Below are 16,766 nucleotides of genomic sequence, written 5' to 3' on the forward strand. Positions count from 1 at the left end.
TACTGGGAGATGAAAAAGCTTGCGCTGGATAGAGTAGCACGGAGAGCTGCATCAAACCAGTCTCAGGACTGAAGACAACAACAACATGTATGTTGTACCACACAGCACCATTCTTGCGCCCGATTTTGTTTTTGCTCCTCATAAACGACTGGGAACCAACCAGTCCACATGACAAGTACATTAAATTTACAGATGATACAGATATGTTGATAAATGGAACAAGGAAACAAGAGTAATGGAATTAAACCAAAACATGCACCTCAGACATTACAAGTTGGTTTTCTGGAAACAGTGTAAAAATAAATATCCAAAAAACAGTTACTATGAATGTCCTTACAGAGGAGAATTCGCAGTCATTTAGATCACCTACAGAGTTATTCGCCAGAAACCTGGAAAATGTAAGCACTATAAAGTTTCTTGGAGTATAGATGCAATAGCATCTGATATGTGTCCAAAATATAAAATACATAATCACTGAATTGGACACCATCTAATAATGCATAAAAATTGTTTCAAGCTGCACATAAACAACGATAAAAATGTGTACTTCACCAAAGCAGAGTCTCTACTGTGTTGTGGTCTATTCTTCTGGGGAAACTCGAGTGCTGTCAACAGTCACTTAGCAGCTGAAACGAAAGTTCTATGAACCATGGAAAGTGCAGCTCCCAGAGGCTCTTGCCTGCCTTTATTTAAAGAACTTCAAGTACTTCCAATCCCTTGTTTGTATATTTTACATATAATAACTTAACACCTTGTAGTTAAAAACCATTGTATTCATTCACATAACACAAGAAGAAATCAATATACTCACGACTTGCATTCAAATACAACACTAAAACAAAATGGACAATTCCTGGTAGGAAACAAGCTGTATAACAAACTAGCTTGTGTCTTTAAAGTGACCAAACGTATTTCAGCTGTTTGTGCCTCCTTATTCCAGAAATGTTATTATGATGTAACTCAGTATCTAGCAAGTTAAAAATCTAAACGTGTACATTATTGTTGTAATAAGATAATCACCATAGCAAATTTGTATAGTTTTTCTTATGTGTGAAATAGCTGATTGTGTTGCATCTTGTGTAAATACAGTTCATTGGAGAATTGTATGAATACTATTGACTGCTATAATGAATATTATTAAACATGAATCTTTTGGTAATGATTGTCATATATCAGTGTGATTACTTTTGGCTGTTTAAAGTGGGTATGTTTTTGTATTACAGAAATAGTTAAAAAGGTCTAATAAAGAATACAATTAAATACACAATACTAGAAAATCCATCCAGGCCTCTGTTGAAAAAAAATTATGAACCAAAAGCTCCACATATACAACACAAAGGAAAAAAAGGACCTAAATACTGTCTATACAATCACAACCTTCAGGCAGAATGGCCCACTCCATGCAGGAAGAAAATATATAACATATTACCTAAGCATATAAAAACAATAAAACAGACTACAAAATTCAAAATGTCTGCACACACCTACCTCCTCAGGAAATAGTCATACAGCATATGTGAATATTTGAAGGGGTCGGAGAGATATAGTCATAAGCCACATCGAACTAGTTTTGAGATACAGCGAGTTTAAAGTTCCATAGAGGTCTGAAAATGTTTAATACAAAATAGAAACCTTATTTCTACTGCAAACACTTGCTTAATACTTGCAAAGCATGTTGTTAAATAGTCAGCTCTCTGTATGCTATAAAATATTAATTTTAGAATGATTTTAATTAAGATGTAGTCAATGGTGGCTTATGACTATATCTCCCAAAAAATTAATTAAAACATAAAGTATGAATTTGTAAGGATTTATTTTAACTACTCTTACACAGCAAGCAGAATATATAATTTTTACACATTAATATATACATATCAGGTATCTGTGATATATAAATTACTTGTTCATTTACACAGTTACATCAAGGAAGTTCTTCTACCTCATTATTGTACATGTTATTTCCAGTACATGACTGAAAGAAAGCTTGGTTTGGTGCAGGTATGTATGGCATAAGAGACAGTACAACATCAATTTTTTTCTGGGTAATTGGTAGTGGCCTTCTGTACTTTATTGGCAGCTGATATGGATTTGGTTCAACTAGCTTTTGTTTTTGACATGAATATCCACTGACATGAAAGCTCCTATGTCTGAATAAGAGTGCTTTACACTTAGCTTGAAGGGATCTTCAGACTCAAACTTAAATTGAGTAGCTTCACTGAAATGGTGGGGGATCTCCAGACGTGGATTCTGTACGTTTTGAGGTCAATGTCTTCAGGCTTTTCAGACTTCTGAAGTCTTCTCTTTCCATTTTAGTTACAATGAAATGTTTTGGACTCACAGATCTTATTACTTCTGCCCATTCATCTGGAATGTACACTATTGGGCGTCTGTTTCTTGCATACCATTCAGTGAAACCAAAATCATGATCGCAAGGTAGCATGGTGTGACCTACCACAGGGAAGTAATGCTGGACAGAATCAAATCTTTTGGGAGAAACAAGGGACCTTTCCAAAGCAATAATAGTCCAATTCTTTGTCTGACCCTTGCAGTTGTCTATGATTATGTGGAAATGTTTGGTCTGAGGATTAGTTATCTGCAAGTACTTCAATAAGCAGCTCCCAACCTCATCTGAACCCCGTCCTCCATCTTTCTCGCTCCACAGAAACATATAATCATTATTTGATCCACAGTCGTGGATACCATAGTTGTATGTCCATATTTTCCTCTTGTAAAATGCTGGACCTACTGTTAGTTTAGGTGTGGGGAATGTTTGCTGCATGTCCATTGATATCGCATGATGCTCTTCCGTATTTTCTTTAGCCAGAACAGTTAAAGACGCAATCATATTTTGTCCTCCGTCAGCCTTTTTGAGAAGCAGTTCATATTTTTGTTTCCTTTCTGTGACTTCTTCTGCACATAATTCTGGGTTATTTATAGCAATTAGAAATCCATCACATTTTGAACAGGTGTCACTTTTTGGTAGTTTGAAGCCTACATTAAATTCAGATACGAAAATTTCTCTGAATTTACTTTCAGATACTGCAGGAACCTGATTTTCCTTGCAGTATTCTGATTATTTATCTTTAAATAAGGAAGCAATTGTGAGATCACAATCCAAATACACTTTATTAGGGTTCTGTTGCCTACTGTAATGACTGATATATTTCGGTATGGCGTTGAGAAATTCTCTAACACTTTGTACAGCTTTGTCTTGAAATTTATATGGGTAGTTTCCATGTTTTCCCGAAAGAAAAAAAAGATCAGCTTATATCCTCTTCCTAATAGAAATATCCCCCCCATGAACCTTGCCGTTGGTGGGGAGGCTTGCGTGCCTCAGCGATACAGATAGCCGTACCGTAGGTACAACCACAACGGAGGGGTATCTGTTGAGAGGCCAGACAAACATGTGGTTCCTGAAGAGGGGCAGCAGCCTTTTCAGTAGTTGCAGGGGCAACAGTCTGGATGATTGACTGATCTGGCCTTGTAACATTAACCAAAACGGCCTTGCTGTGCTGGTACTGCGAACGGCTGAAAGCAAGGGGAAACTACAGCTGTAATTTTTCCCGAGGACATGCAGCTCTACTGTACGATTAAATGATGATGGCGTCCTCTTGGGTAAAATATTCCGGAGGTAAAATAGTCCCCCATTCGGATCTCCGGGCGGGGACTACTCAGGAGGACTTCGTTATCAGGAGAAAGAAAACTGGCGTTCTACGGATCGGAGCGTGGAATGTCAGATCCCTTAATCGGGCAGGTAGGTTAGAAAATTTAAAAAGGGAAATGGATAGGTTAAAGTTAGATATTGTGGGAATTAGTGAAGTTCGGTGGCAGGAGGAACAAGACTTTTGGTCAGGTGATTACAGGGTTATAAATACAAAATCAAATAGGGGTAATGTAGGAGTAGGTTTAATAATGAATAAAAAAATAGGAGTGCTGGTTAGCTACTACAAACAGCATAGTGAACGCATTATTGTGGCCAAGATAGACACAAAGCCCATGCCTACTACAGTAGTACAAGTTTATATGCCAACTACCTCTGCAGATGATGAAGAAATAGATGAAATGTATGACGAGATAAAAGAAATTATTCAGGTAGTGAAGGGAGACGAAAATTTAATAGTCATGGGTGACTGGAATTCGTCAGTAGGAAAAGGGAGAGAAGGAAACATAGTAGGTGAATATGGATTTGGGGGAAGGAATGAAAGAGGAAGCCGCCTTGTAGAATTTTGCACAGAGCATAACTTAATCTTAGCCAACACTTGGTTCAAGAATCATAAAAGAAGGTTGTATACCTGGAAGAATACTGGAGATACTAAAAGGTATCAGATAGATTATATAATGGTAAGACAGAGATTTAGGAACCAGGTTTTAAATTGTAAGACATTTCCTGGGGCAGATGTGGATTCTGACCACAATCTATTGGTTATGAACTGCAGATTGAAACTGAAGAAACTGCAAAAAGGTGGGAATTTAAGGAGATGGGACCTGGATAAACTGAAAGAACCAGAGGTTGTAGAGAGTTTCAGGGAGAGCATAAGGGAGCAATTGACAGGAATGGGGGAAAGAAATACAGTAGAAGAAGAATGGGTAGCTCTGAGGGATGAAGTAGTGAAGGCAGCAGAGGATCAAGTAGGTAAAAAGACGAGGGCTAATAGAAATCCTTGGGTAACAGAAGAAATATTGAATTTAATTGATGAAAGGACAAAATATAAAAATGCAGTAAATGAAGCAGGCAAAAAGGAATACAAACGTCCCAAAAATGATATCGACAGGAAGTGCAAAATGGCTAAGCAGGGATGGCTAGAGGACAAATGTAAGGATGTAGAGGCTTGTGTCACTAGGGGTAAGATAGATACTGCCTACAGGAAAATTAAAGAGACCTTTGGAGAGAAGAGAACCACTTGTATGAATATCAAGAGCTCAGATGGCAACCCAGTTCTAAGCAAAGAAGGGAAGGCAGAAAGGTGGAAGGAGTATATAGAGGGTTTATACAAGGGCGATGTACTTGAGGACAATATTATGGAAATGGAAGAGGATGTAGATGAAGACGAAATGGGAGATAAGATACTGCGTGAAGAGTTTGACAGAGCACTGAAAGATCTGAGTCGAAATAAGGCCCCGGGAGTAGACAACATTCCATTTGAACTACTGATGGCCTCGGGAGAGCCAGTCATGACAAAACTCTACCATCTGGTGAGTACGATGTATGAGACAGGCGAAATACCCTCAGACTTCAAGAAGAATATAAATATTCCAATCCCAAAGAAAGCAGGTGTTGACAGATGTGAAAATTACCGAACTATCAGTTTAATAAGTCACAGCTGCAAAATACTAACGCGAATTCTTTACAGACGAATGGAAAAACTGGTAGAAGCCGACCTCGAGGAAGATCAGTTTGGATTCCGTAGAAATGTTGGAACACGTGAGGCAATACTGACCTTATGACTTATCTTAGAAGAAAGATTAAGAAAAGGCAAACCTACGTTTCTAGCATTTGTAGACTTAGAGAAAGCTTTTGACAATGTTAACTGGAATACTCTCTTTCAAATTCTGAAGGTGGCAGGGGTAAAATTCAGGGAGCGAAAGGCTATTTACAGTTTGTACAGAAACCAGATGGCAATTATAAAAGTCGAGGGGCATGAACGGGAAGCAGTGGTTGGGAAAGGAGTAAGACAGGGTTGTAGCCTCTCCCCGATGTTATTCAATCTGTATATTGAGCAAGCAGTAAAGGAAACAAAAGAAAAATTCGGAGTAGGTATTAAAATTCATGGAGAAGAAGTAAAAACTTTGAGGTTCGCCATGACATTGTAATTCTGTCAGAGACAGCAAAGGACTTGGAAGAACAGTTGAATGGAATGGACAGTGTCTTGAAAGGAGGATATAAGATGAACATCAACAAAAGCAAAACGAGGATAATGGAATGTAGTCAAATTAAGTCGGGTGATGCTGAGGGAATTAGATTAGGAAATGAGACACTTAAAGTAGTAAAGGAGTTTTGCTATTTAGGGAGTAAAATAACCGATGATGGTCGAAGTAGAGAGGATATAAAATGTAGACTGGCAATGGCAAGAAAAGCGTTTCTCAAGAAGAGGAATTTGTTAACATCGAGTATAGATTTAAGTGTCAGGAAGTCGTTTCTGAAAGTATTTGTATGGAGTGTAGCCATGTATGGAAGTGAAACATGGACGATAACTAGTTTGGACAAGAAGAGAATAGAAGCTTTCGAAATGTGGTGCTGCAGAAGAATGCTGAAGATAAGGTGGGTAGATCACGTAACTAATGAGGAGGTATTGAATAGGATTGGGGAGAAGTGAAGTTTGTGGCACAACTTGACTAGAAGAAGGGATCGGTTGGTAGGACATGTTTTGAGGCATCAAGGGATCACAAATTTAGCATTGGAGGGCAGTGTGGAGGGTAAAAATGGTAGAGGGAGACCAAGAGATGAATACACTAAGCGGATTCAGAAGGATGTAGGTTGCAGTAGATACTGGGAGATGAAGAAGCTTGCACAGGATAGAGTAGCATGGAGAGCTACATCAAACCACTCTCGGGACTGAAGACCACAACAACAACAACAATAGAAATATTTGTATAGTACTCAGTTTGAGTACATCCCTAACTTATAGCACTGAGTGACATACAAACCTCTTCCATCTTCTTTTGGCACTGCAAATCTCTGCTTCATTTGATGTTGCAAATTCCTCACTCTTCGTGAATGTATCTGTATGCCATGAACCCTTAAGAAAGCTTCCTTGCAGATCATGACTTCTATTCCACATACCCTCACATTATAAGAAAATGTAACATCCCTGGATGATATTTTGTTGGAAGTCTTTTTTGGATAGCTTTGAAAGAAATTATGACAAATATAACAAAATGAAATAAATGTACAAAATATTAAACCATTTGTATTTAAATAGTGAACAAACCTCCGCTTTTTCGGTTCCATTTTCATACAGCTCATCAGGTAAGTATTCAGGGCATTAAAGTTTCTTATGTCCCAAAATGAATGAAAAATGTTTTCTTCCTCTGAAAGCAGTTTTGTGAAGCATTTAATTGAACAAGTACAGGGACTTCCTATAGTAGCAGCCTGAACAGTCTTGTGTGCTTTTAGAGACTTATACTGCTGACCAGCATTTCATCGACATTTTGCTTTATTTTTCTTCCACTGATCAATATTTCGATTTCTTTTCCATGAAGGCTTTGGTTTTTTGGGTGATTCTTCATTTATTCTACTTATTTCAAAGTATAATATGAAGAGCAAAATAGTCTAAGAATTTGTGTGAGATATAGTCATAAGCCACACAAAACATTAAATTTCGCTAAAATCACATTAATAAGAAAATATTTTCTACACATCTTTTGCCTTTGAAACTACATTATTGCACCATTAAGCAGTAATATAAATGTGCCCATCAAGTTTCATCATTAACACACAGGATGGCTGTGAAATGCGTTGCCAATGTTAAGAGAAACAAAGTCACAAGCCACAGGAAATTAATCACCAGAAATAAACCGTTTAATTTCCTTATCGAAACATCATCTGAACTGGAACTGCTGGTCAGTGGATGCTAAGATTCATCACTGTTAGGATGCAAAGGGTAAAGCTCTTCACTTCCACTATTGTCTGTGTCAAATATGCGTTGAAGACCCGAAGACGCTTCAGACGTTCCTGACCCACCCGCCATTTTGCCGTGGCTTGTGACTATGTATCTTCTGAAACTACCACCAAGTGGCACAGCATAGAACTGCACTCCGTCATAGCCTGCCATCTGTTGCAGTAACAAGGAACTTTTTCAACTCATTGTGAAGAAGACATGGTTAAGAATGCCGCAACATGAAAAACTCAATTTCGTGAAAGTTGTGGCTTATGACTATATCTCCCCGAGCCCTTCATTTGTAAACATACAGAAGTAGAGTATGATTTAACACATTTTCATCATGATGAAGTATAAATTGAAATGCCTTTTTATTTTCAAATTTGTCTCTTTTACACAAAAACTGAAGTTCTAAACTATGGCCATGAAGATGCTGCTGAAATTTTAAACACGTTTGGCCGCGCAGGATTAGCCAACCGGTCTAAGGCGCTGCAGTCATGGACTGTGCGGCTGGCCGCGGCGGACGTTCGAGTCCTCCCTCGGGCATGGGTGTGTGTGTTTGTCCTTAGGATAATTTAGTTTAAGTAGTGTGTAAGCTTAGGGACTGATGACCTTAGCAGTTAAGTTCCATAAGATTTGACACACATTTGAACATTTTTTTTGTAAACACGTTTTTGCGTTTTTATGTTGATTAATTATGATAAGTTGAGAAGAAGAGCATCATGATATATGGTAAACTTGCGTCTTTTGTATAAAAAAGATAATGTTGTAAACTATGATCAACATGATGGTGTTAGACCGGCAATTTTTTTTTGCTTCTGTAACTAGAATGGTATAAGTATAGTGGCCCATGCACGTAACTTTTTCTGAGAGCTAATTGCAGTCTGAATTGAAATGATCTATGCTCACAGGTTTTATGTATGTACACTTCTATATATTTGTAATAATGTCTGTGTAATGATAAGGATAGATTGTTTCTCACCGTTTAGAGGACAAATTGAGTCACAGACAGCGCAGCAGCGCGGTTTCTTTCATCCTTTACCTGCACCTACCTGCGAACTCATTGCAGCAGATCGCCAGTAGGAAAAGCTGAGCATAAACCTACTGTACTGAAACTCACACCAGGCTGCATACAACATAAATATTCCAAGAATGGCGAAGAGGTCTTAATTTTGAATGAAAGGTTTAAATACTGGCAAAACTTTGGTAGATTCAGAACCTTGATAATGTATACATTTACTGCCAAGCCCATGCTAATCTTAACACAGTCATGCCCAAACCGTTTCATTCTCGTTAGCAAGTTTATGGTAACGTATTTCCCGAAACCTGAACAGCTACTAAGCATGGATTGTTCTTAAATGAAAATGGTCGCCATACTATTAAGTTTATCCATGTCCAATGCACTCAAGTTTTTAATCACCAGTCTGCTTCATATGCCACATGGGATTACTGTCTTTTCTACTACACAAAATTACTTAAAAAATATCGATTCTTTCTAAGAAACACACCAGAATAAATATGCCTTCACTTTAAAACACTTTTGAAGCACGTATCACAACTAAAACCGGCAAATTATAACTTCCTTCAGCTCATAATGCACACGACTGTATCATTGAAAGGCTGGGCTCCGACTCCTTAGACTGCTGTAAGCATTCTATATCTCCAAGAGAAAAGACGTGTGGAGAATACTCAGGTCTGATTGGTCAGTATTCTTTAAGACCAATAGAAAAACACTATCCTCCCATGTTAGTCTGCGCTTTTCATGACTAACCAATTAACAAGTAACACAGTTTCGAACTGTAATTTTTCCCGAAATAAATATTTAACATTCTGATATTTTGTTTATATTTTACATTATCAACCATTTTTATTTACACTCGAATAGCTTTCCTTTTACCAGAAACGTACTTAAAATATTATTATACAAAATTGCCCATCATCTGCATTCACACTGTCTTAAAACTTTCTCACATTAGTTCGTACAGCGTTTATCATTAGAGCAACGATCTACATATTTACTTTAGACCACATTCACGCATCATTCACGCTACTAAAAGCATATACAAAACTGTACAAAAATAAATAAACGAAAAAGCCCTCAAGAAATAAACAGAACTATTCACAAAAAATTCTCTTGGCCTGTTTCTTGAATGCACTACTGAACTCTGGTGGTCAAAACTCTTAAGTACATTATAGTTCTTTCTGTGTAGTCCGGTCTGCTACTGTCCTCTAGCAGATGAAAATTAGAACTACATACTTGACAGAACCCTCCTCAGACCATCTGTCACTGTGCACACGAGTCATTCTCCCAATACACAGGCTCTAGACAGGAGAGATATAGGGTGCGACACATCACATCCCCTATGATTATAAAGTATTTTTTCTGAAAATTTTAGAATTTTACAAATTATCGATCCTGGCTTCAAAATATAAATCTTTCAAAAAATCCTCATTCTGATATATTAAAGTTACAAATTTATTTCTCTGAACTTGACCGTCTACAACTAACGTAGCCTAATCTTTTAATTTCTTTATGGGAATCTTTCTTACTTGGCAAAATTGATGCAGATTTTCAAAATAAAGTTTCAACTTTTTAATAACTTTTTCAACATTTTTGAATTCATTTTTTATGAAAGTCTTTTAAAGTTAACTACTTATAACTTTTTTAATTAAAGGCACTATGATTGTTGCTTTCCATTTAATAATGGTACTTTATCCTACCCTAGCACCAGCACATCACTATCATCCTTTCTTCACAGATATTTCCCCTGTTTTTGATTATGGCACCTTCGCATTGTAGAGTCCAGAACATTTTTCGTTTCTCCACATATCTGTCCTTCCAGGGTTTACATGCAATGTTGTCTCTGAAACTATACTTCCATCTAAGACTACTTTCTTTACATACATCCTAATACACAAACACTTATTATTACAAGAAATTATATACAAATTTCTTATGTCGTTTGACTTCAAATGAAAGTAAATTAACACAGTGTTGCTTCTTTATTTTACTTTAATGACCAAGATCAAATCTACTACAGGATTTATTTCCTTTAGAAGTCGTAATGAGTTTTTTTAAAAAAAACTAGTCGGTATTGAAAGCAAAACTTAAACTTTTTCTATACTTTAACTCAACTTGAGAACATTTAATTGTGAAAAACGCATTTAACACAAAGCAATGATTTAAAACAATTTATAATACATATTTACCACTTTTATGCATTCTCTCTTTGGAACACTTCTTCGTAATTCTTACCACTATTGAACAGAAATCAACATTTTATATTTATAATATATATATATATATATATATATATATATATATATATATAACCTCCACATTCATTCATATTCCTTTCATAATAAATGTTCTTCAGCTTTATCCATGTATAAATTGTCATATTTGTTAAACTTCCTATAATTATGTGGCAACTGTGTATACCTTTTCATCATTACAACACAGCTTTTCCTGACCACTACACTTTAGTGTTCATCGTCAAAATCTCCTTTATTAAATGCACTTATCACATCTGGTTACTTTCATTTCCCTACATTTCCCTCAGCCTCCAATTTATTTTTACATATTCCTTCCTATCTGTCTTTATTTTAACTAATACATTAATGTTTTGTACACTTCCACACACCATGGAATAACTTCTCATATTACTAAAGTCAATCCTTACCATCAGATTTCAGCAGGATAATGCACCCTTTTTCTACTTTCCCTTTACATCATCACCTTCATACCTTAATTATTTTCCTGTGTAAACATAATTATGTCCTCACTTCACTGCATTACAATTGGGCTCCCATTTCTCTCACCATGAAACTTATCCCATCATAAGAAACCATATCGCCCCCTGAGGCTCTCTGAGGCTTTGCTTTCATTCATAGCGAAGAAAATTAAAGATGATAGATTCAGCTCAGAAAGACCGAAGAGAAAGATTGCCAATACAAAAAGAAACTGAAATAGTATTTTCAATAACTCAAGCACCTGGAGTTTGTCAACTACATAGATTGCAACGCCCTATGAGGCATCCAGGCTTAGCTCACATCTAACTCTGGACTGATTTTTTTTAGATCAATAACATTTCTTAACCCAATGGTTATTGTGCTCTGAGTGCTGTAGTGCCTGCTTATTACTTAAAGTATTTCTATACTATCCAGCTCCTATTAATGGCAACATGGCAACATACAGCTACCAGGGACCGACTGCGTGTCGGCAAACATCGTAGTTAAGTCAGAAGATGCATTGCTATTTTCCTTTTAAATCCAATTTCTTTTAATGTGTGATGTAGTATAACAAAGAAAATTCCCAGCTCTGTCTGGTCCCTTAGGTTTCTCTGCTTGTAGTTGCTATGTCTCATATCCGGTCACGATCGAACATGATCACTACACAAATAAATTAAGTGGTGATGTCAACTCTGTTCTTAATCTTGAGAATGCTACGCCTTCTGCAAACGATTTCAGGTGACATATAAACTATCACATACAGTACTTAAATTTTTGAAAAGTCTTTGCTCTTCCCGCCAAGAAGCGGTGCAAAACTCACAACAGATTTCTGAATCTTCACAAGAGAATAATAATTTAATCAAAATATAAATATTAAAAAATAAAAACACCACATCCCATCCACCAACATGAAAACATATTCACAGCACCTCATGACACAGGTAATGGACTGAAAATAACACAGGGCACAAGGTACAATTTACTTTGTGGCTCAACACTATAATTTTGGCCTTGAATTATTTTGTTATTTGACCTGACTTTTTGGCATCTGTCACACATTTCAACCCTTGTTTTTACATGCCTCCACATATTATTAAAGATCACTGTTTCAGTAATTTTGGCTACACATTTTCTGGCCCCATAATGCCCAAATCTTTTGTGTATATAGTCATTTAGTAAGTTAATCTGTTGTACAAGGAAGCAAACCTTCCATTGCCTATCTGCATTTTTTCTCCTATAGAATAAAATCCTCTGATACTTCTTATAATATATGGCAACTTTAGGGTAAGCTGGGTCACCTAAATAACTTTTTACTAACTTCAAATTTTCATCTTGGTTTTGTTCCCTTCTTGATTCTTTACTCACATTTTTCAACTGTCCCTCGTCATCAATTTTCATTATGGTTGCAAATATACGGATCCCTCCTTTGTCTGTCAACATATTTTCATTATTCTCATTATCTTCTACTCACCCTCTATGTATAATGCATCAGCTAGCAAATTCTCAGATCCTTTTATGTATTTAATTTCCAGATCGTACTGTTGCAAGTATAAAGACTACCTGGTTGATCTTGTGTGTTTCAATTTGCATGTCTGCAAATATGTCAACGCCCTATGGTAGCTGAATACAATTACTTTGTGTCCCAACAGGTATTGTTTAAATTTTTCCAAGCCAAAAATGATCGCTAGCGCCTCTTGTTCCGAAAAGCAATAGTTTTTCTCAGAGTGTTACAACGATCGGCTTGCAAATGCAATAGCTTTAGGAATCTCTTCAGCTCCTTCTTCATACACTTGAAACAGCTCTACTGCAATACCGTATCCACACACGTCTGCCATTAAGCAAGAAAGTTTGGAAAAATCGTGTTGATGAAGTATTTGGCTTTCACATAAGGTGTTCTTTAGTTCCTCAAATGCAATTTGAGATTCATTGGTCCATTTGTATGGTACATTTTTTTCAACAGATTTCTTCAACATGGTGCATTAAATAATTGCCCTGGTACAAAACGCCTGTAAAATCCAAATAATCTCAACATCCCTTTGATACGTCTCTGTGAAGTCGTTTCATGAGATGCTTGTCGAATTCGGTACAACTTATTCACTTTACTTCATGATTTTAGCACAATTCATGAATTCTCCCAGAAAGACTGAGCACTCAAATCAGGCCTACTGAATATTATATGTGTGTTTTAATGTGGGGTTTCGGTTTTGTTTTGTGGGAATCGCTGAACTGGTCATCGTCTGCTGGGAGCAGGCGATGTTGCTTCTCGATCGAAGGAGAGCACAGGATGACCAACTTAGGTTTCCAATACCTGAACAGAGAGGTTTACCCATCTTAGTCAAGGGCTGTGTTGAAGGCTGTTTTTGTGAGTGAGGTTGGTGACGGAGGGCTACCCCTCTGGTAGCTTCTGCTGCATGGGGAGCTAGGTAATCTCGAAAGAGGAAGTGGCACTCTTTGGTGAACGCTTGGTGAGTACGGATCGTAGCTCTTATAGGCTTTATTTTAACAGTTTGCTTGTTTAATGAGCTACAATTTCTGCAAGAATATCTGTTCTTTCGTGTGCTTTCTACAAAGCAGCACAAAAGTTTGATACAGAATGCACCACGTGCTCTAGTTCGGCCATTTGCAAGCACCAGACGCAGTTGGTATGTTGAATAATTATCATACAACCTCGTGCATTGGTTAAACCTCTGTCCAGAATAGTGCATGCACAGAATTGCAAGGCGAATCTCACTGAGATATTTTTATGATATGAATGCAAAGGAGATGATACTATCATTGAGCCTACCCCCATTTTCTGTGTTTCTTGTTGCTGTAGTTAAATTGTGCTCTGTTACATTCTCATGTAATTGTTACTTAAATATTTCTAGTCAGGTACCAGTTATGTGTAGTTAGGATGTGCAGCCAAATACTTAGATTCAATAAATAATCTATCTGAAAGATAAATTCTGTGGTGTTGATCTTACCCACTTACTCCGATTACCAACACTGAATTAATCAAGTTGCTTCATGCACGCCATAGAGTGCTATTTATCTGTCTACTTAAGGAAATTTGCATAATTGTAATTAAATTATTAAAGTAATTAAACTAATAATTTTCCAGTTCCTTTTTTTCTCTAAATGCTTAGGAAGGGCTTGGACTGGTGGCGACCCTGAGTTTCTGAATTTTTATCATTAATTGTGTGAGAGAAGCTGCTAGAAATGCGAGATAACGTATATGGCTTGATGAGCAACATCGTAAACGTAGTCATACGTTACACCTTTTAAATTCATTTTACTATTTGGAGCTTTGTACTCTTGAATAGCCTTCAATTTTTCTGGGTCTAGCATTATCCTTTTTCCACTAATAATATAACCTAAAATTTTAATTCTTTCTTAGCAAAATTTCAATTTGAACTCCCCTTTTTCAACAGCGTCCTAAACTTTATTTAACAAAATACAATGTTCTCCACATGTGGCAGCCGAAATTAAATATCATCTACATACATTGCCATTTTCTTAAGTAGTTCATAACTCTGACAAATACACACGCACACACACACACACACACACACACACACACACACACATATACATACACATATATATATATATATATATATATATATATATATATATATATATATATAAACCAAAGGGTACCACCTTATATTGATAACATGTGCCTTCAGATAAAGAAGCAGTATATTTTCTAGATTCATGGGCCAATGGCAGATTCCAATAATCACACGTCACATCCATGGATGTATAATAATTAGATCCGTTAAATTAACACTACTTTATTTAAAGCTGTAGTGTCCAGCATTAATCTTACGGATCCATATTTTTTAGTTACTACAATCACCAGATTGTTATATACGCTCACAGCCTTTTCTACCATTCTCCATTTAATCATATTTTGTATCAGATCTCTGACTGCTTTCCTGTGTAGTTCAGCGATGACTATTGGTGTTTTGGAAAAAAAGGAGTGTCGTCTTTTACATTTAAGTAACATTCATATTCCTTGATTAAGCCAGGTTGATCAAAGATTCATTTCGAGTAGTACTTCTTTTAATTTGTCCCTTTGATGCTCCTCTAAGGCTGTCACCTCTTTTACTTTTTGTTCTATTTTTTCTTGTACCACATTCATTTCCTCAGGGTCCACTCCCACATCATCCCCATACTAATTGTAGCCCTCTAAATCTTCCATCCTCCTACAATACCTAATTGGAATACTGGCTACTTCTTCTTTGGTCAAATTATTTTTCCGAAAAGTGTTTCAACCACATCTTTCCCATTTATTTCAAAAATTACTACAGTTTCATTAAAATTTAATCTCCCTTTGTACTGTTAAAGAAATCTATACGAATTAGCATTTTTATACATATGTAAGGTATTATAAGGAAGTTACGGAGTACTTGCACACCATTCATTTTTACTGGCAACAGAACTTTGTTTTTAACAGGTTTTTTAACTTTTCCATTAGCTACAATTATCTGCACCCCATTACTGGCATTATTACAACTTTTACTCACAGCACATAAATCACTGCCACTATCTGCTAAATGCCATACTTCTTCGTAACACACTTGCAGACTAATTAGTGGCTGACTCAACACCTTCCTTTCACTGCTAGTGCCAGAACCCTCCTACAACAAATCGTTCACAGCTTCCCTTCTACCGAAACCTTCCCTGTTTCCAGGAACTACACAGATTTTTGCAGAATTGCCCTCATCACTTTTCTTCCCCATACCAACTATTCTGTCCACTAATAACAGCTCCAATTTTTTTTCTGGCGTTTCGCCATTCTCCCTTTTCTCTCTTTCTTGTTTTTCAATTACTTGACTGAACCCCATTTTGGTCACCATTTTCCTGCCTCTCCCTTATAGCCTCACATATATCGTCATTTATAGATGCTAGTATTTCTTCTACATTGACATTACTAATCTCCCGTAATTCTGAAGCTTCTGTACTTTCTTCTTCGCCAAAACATGACTCGACTTCCACTTGGTTGCTAAAGCCTTTCTGGCAATCAGGTTTTGTCACATTTTCCGCTAATACGTCGCCAATTTCGTCAGTTCTTATTTTATGTCTGCCCAAAAAATCCCCTAAACCTCTGTTAAATGTACAGATTTTTATGTAACTCGTTTTGACTGCTGTTATTGCCTTCTTCTGCACCTCACTTATAATACCTGTCTGTTTAGTGCCAACATGTACAAAACGTTTTGCTAGCGGGTTCAAATTACTACTTCCCGTCTGGTAAACTTCACTTTCACAGGCCGCATTTAGTTTGACGGATTCTGGGATTCTGCGCCATTTCTTAGGTTTACCACCATTTGCTGTCGCCTTGGCGCATCATCATCCTCTCGCACCTGCTCCCCATTATTTCGCCTGTCTTTTGCTGGATAGCACCACCCCATGACACCTCTGCTTCTGCTATTTCTACGGTACACGCCAATT

Source organism: Schistocerca cancellata, chromosome 7, assembly GCF_023864275.1.
Source record: "Schistocerca cancellata isolate TAMUIC-IGC-003103 chromosome 7, iqSchCanc2.1, whole genome shotgun sequence".
Lineage (NCBI taxonomy): Eukaryota > Metazoa > Arthropoda > Insecta > Orthoptera > Acrididae > Schistocerca > Schistocerca cancellata.